Source organism: Podarcis pityusensis (assembly GCF_964106645.2).
Source record: "Podarcis pityusensis genome assembly, chromosome: 10".
In the NCBI taxonomy this organism is placed as follows: domain Eukaryota; kingdom Metazoa; phylum Chordata; class Lepidosauria; order Squamata; family Lacertidae; genus Podarcis; species Podarcis pityusensis.
In genome coordinates this window covers 66524444-66528585 of record NC_138035.1, presented here as the reverse complement: position 1 = coordinate 66528585, position 4142 = coordinate 66524444, and the positions used below count along the sequence as shown (strand labels likewise).

The window sequence follows — 4142 nt, the reverse complement described above, 5'->3', positions numbered from 1 at the left end:
CATCTCACTAATCATGGATATGTCCAATTCATGGGATTCCCCACCCTTTCTTAAAGGCGGTATATTAGGCCACCCAGTGTCAGGGACCTTCTCCTGAACCTTCCAGAAAAGAGGAAGGCAGTAGAAATCAGGGGTCAGCAAACATTTTAGCCGTGGGCCAGTCCACCATCCCTCAGACCATGTGGGGGGCCGGACTATATTTTGAAGAAGAAGAAAAATGAACAAATCCCTATGCCCCACAAATAACCCAGAGATGCATTTTAAATAAAAGCACACATTCTACTCGTGTAAAACCGCCAGGCAGGCCCCACAAATAACCCAAAGATGCATTTTAAATAAAAGGACACATTCTACTCATGTAAAAACACACTGATTCCCAGACCATCCTCGGGACGGATTGAGAAGACGATTGGGCCGCATCCGGTCCCCGGGCTTTAAGTTGCCTACCCCTGGTATAGATTTACAACAGTGGTTTGAGGGAGGTCAAAGCCTGGAGATAGATGAAGAGAAGAGCTGGGAAATAATGGGAGAAGAGGAGGGGGAGACAGAGACAGAGCAGCCGGCTGACACGTCATCACTAGAAGGCATTCCAGACCCCGCTTCCCCCAGACCCCGGTGAGCATTGAAAGTAGGAGAGCAAAGGGCTCAGAGACAAATGGCCCTAAGCAGCCACTTTAAAGGGGGCTGCTGCTGATGATGATGAATGAGGAGACAAGGGGAGGGGTGGAGATTACTCATAGCAATGGCACCAAAGCAAGAGACTGCTTTTCTAAGCCTCTCTCTGTGAATATTTAATAAAAGACTTTGGTAAGAACTGTTTTTCTGTTCCTGGCAGCCCACCATGGGAGAGAGCATCAGATTCACTAATGCCTGACACCCAGGTCTCTGCATGTTTAGGTGCTTGTGGCGTTCGTATGGAGCCCCCGGTCATTTCACAAACTATTGACCCGTACACCACTAATCTGCTGCCACCAACCAGGTTCTCCCTGGTATATCACTTAGTCGCAGTCAGGTCCTCAAGTTAACAACGAAAATTGTAGTTTATTGCAAGCACAAATAAACTTTAAATGCATTCGAAACGCTGTTACCCTTTACCCTCTTTCTCTTATTTTATCCTGTCTCTAACTCTTCTACCTCCCCTCACACAAGAACCAACTGCACTAACTGTCTCTCTATTTCCATCTGTCTTCCAACTGCTTTCCTAACTGCTTTTTCCCCAACTGCTTTTCCCCAACTGTTGGAAAGGCAGTTTGGCCCTGACGCTATAGCAGCATCAGAAACACCCTTGCTGCTACAAGATTTAATTTCTGCAACAAAAACAAAGAACTCTACACTTGCACTATATAAAACCCTACTCAACAGAAAGAAGTATGATTTAGAATATGATAGACAAAAATGGAGTGAAGAGTTAGGGGTACAGATAACAAATGATATATGAGAGTCAAGTATAAAATCAACAGAAATAGCTTCTATGGATCTAAGACTAAGTTTTATTCAGCAGAAAATAATATTTAGAGTCCATTGGACTCCAGCAAAACTTTACCAGAAGAAAATAACAAATGCAGACAACTGCTGGAGATGTGGAAGTAAAAATGAAAACTTAGTACATTTGATGATTAACTGCCCGATGATAAGATCATTTTGGTGAGAGGTGAGGATATATATAGCAAGAGTAATAAAAAGAAATTGTTATTTAGGGGATTTGAATCTAATTCTAAATTATATACTGGAAACGTGGGAGATTACAAGGGATCAAAAAAAATGGATGTACCGTGCCATATTAGAAGCAAAAAAAATTGTTTTGATGAATTGGAAGAGCCCATTGAGCACATGGATTGACAATATGGACAGACTAGTTACATACGAATGAATTGCATATCGACGCAAATTAAGAATGGATAAATATGAAGAAATCTGGAAGGAATACTTAAGCGATAAGGCGGAAAGTGGTGGGAAGCAGGGGGAGGAGAGGTGGGGAAATATTGTTAAAAAGGTGTAGTTATAGGTATATCAGTCTGAATTGTTAAATTGTGTTATTCGTGTTATTGTGGTTTTTGTTGTATGTGTTTTTGTGGTTGCTGTCTGTATTGAAAAAATGATTAAATAAATTTAAAAAAACTGTCTAAACCTCTGGCTTAGCCTTTTAAAAACAGGTAGGCTCCGCCTCTGGTTTTTCTATTGGTCTACCTATTAACCCTTTCTCTCCCCCTGTACAGACATTTCCAAAAGAATGGGCAAACGCTACATCGCTCATGTGAAGGGTTCAGTTAAGGCTTGAAGCTATTTTCGGTGATTTAGGGGATGGGCTTGCACCACTGCAGTGTAGCGGAGTGTATAAACCAGGGCAGAAACTACGTAGGGCCAAGGATAATTATAAGTGTAAGCTATTATGTAAATTAAAGAATCCATATCTTTTTCTCCTACCTACAGGCTTAAGTGGGAAGAAATTTCTAGAATAAAAAGTAAACATTTCGAGAGACACCAGAACTGTCTATTGAAGTGCATTTTTTTCCCTTTTCTTTTAAAGGAAGACTAACCAGATATCTGTGAGGTCATATCAGTTTATGGTTATATGAAAGATGTAAACATCAAACAAAGCCAGGGAACTGTTTAGCCTGGTTCAAAGAGGTATAATTAGAAATAATGGGGCGAAACTGAACAAAGGAAGATTAAGGTTGACTCTCCAGGCAACAGTTCTAACAGTGAGATCTAATAGACTGTGAAATTCTTTCTCGAAGAGGTGGTGGAGATCTCCTGAAAGATTTAAACATCCACTGGACAAAGTACTTCAGAATGTAACACTAAGGGAGCAGAAGAGAAGGCCTGTTTTTCATCTTGGATGTTTAAAACCGTTTTCCGGATAGCTTCAGTTGCTGCATCTGCCACTTAGGATCGCATGGGTAATATTTATATTAGAAGAGTTATTGGTGTGTTTTGAGGAGAAACTTTGTGGCATGGCAGCTGTTTCTATGGGAAAGTGAACACTGGAAGCATATTTGAGCAATAGTTTAAATGTCTGCAAGCAGGGTGGTGATTCAGCCCTGTGAAAATCACCCCCCAAACCAGTGGTTCCTGTAAGAGTATTCAGGTGGAGCTCAGAATCGCTGTTGTACTTTCTGTGGGGATGATTAGGGAGGCAAGAGAGGATATATTATTTAATAATATCCTTCCAAACGTGCGCTAGCAAGTTCCATATTCTAGCAGAGTTCCAAACACCCCCCTTTTTAGATTACACAGAATCTAAAATTTTTAGAACAACAACTACCAGACTTTTATAAGACATTTGAAGGCAGCCTTGTATGGGGAAGCTTTTAATGTTTGATGCATTACTGTATTTTAATATTTTGTTGGAAGCCACCCAGAGTGGTAGGGAAGCCCAGCCAGATGGTGGGGTATAAATAATAAATTATTATTATTATTATTATTATCATCATCATCAGCTTGTTGCTGACTCATCTGAGTCTTACTATTAAAGATTCCTTCCTGGTAAAATCCCTTGCCTTTCCCTCTTAAAAAGAATAAACACAGGAATCTGATTAACGTTAATATAAAAATAGTTTACTCCCAGATTCATTCAGGTTCGCAGATATATCCCTAGGCAAGCTTAGGTTACTTAACAGCTAAAACTATTCCATAAAGAAGTTAGTCCCAAGTGACTGTGGCCAAGCAGTCATTTCTCCAAACACACAGCAACATCCAAAATGGAGAAGACACACTGATCAGAACATGGCGGCCGTGACGCACTGCGTAAGTTAATAATGCAGAGTTTTTAAGTGAAAGAATAAGAGCTTTACTGAGTTAAACTTCTTCATAAACAAGAAGAATGGCAGATGAAGGTGACTGACTACATGGAATTGGCGGAAGTGACTGGCAGAATCCGAGACCAGGGAGAAGAGTCAGTGAAAGAAGACTGGAAGAAATTTAAAGATTATTTACAGAAATATTGTAAAATTAAGGAATTTTAGAAGGATGTTGGATAGAAATTAAGTGGTTTCCAGCTGTAATGCTTTAAGAGATACGAAAAATGGTTTACAAATGGGTAAAAGCTTAATGGTAAGGATTTGCTGAACTAACAAATTGAACTGGAATACAAAAAAGGGAGGTATGAGGAGGTCCGGGGAAATAAGTGCAAGGAAGATAGG

General features: G+C 40.2%; 1 long non-coding RNA gene across 1 annotated transcript; it reads right to left on the bottom strand.

The window, feature by feature from the left end:
• Window positions 1-1021: 1021 nt before the first annotated feature.
• Window positions 1022-2217, bottom strand: LOC308486757. The gene is made up of 2 exons (XR_013991274.1): window positions 2120-2217; window positions 1022-1220 (listed from the first exon to the last, which is right to left on the bottom strand). It is a non-coding gene; the product is annotated as an uncharacterized lncRNA (long non-coding RNA).
• Between the last annotated feature and the right edge of the window lie 1925 nt (window positions 2218-4142).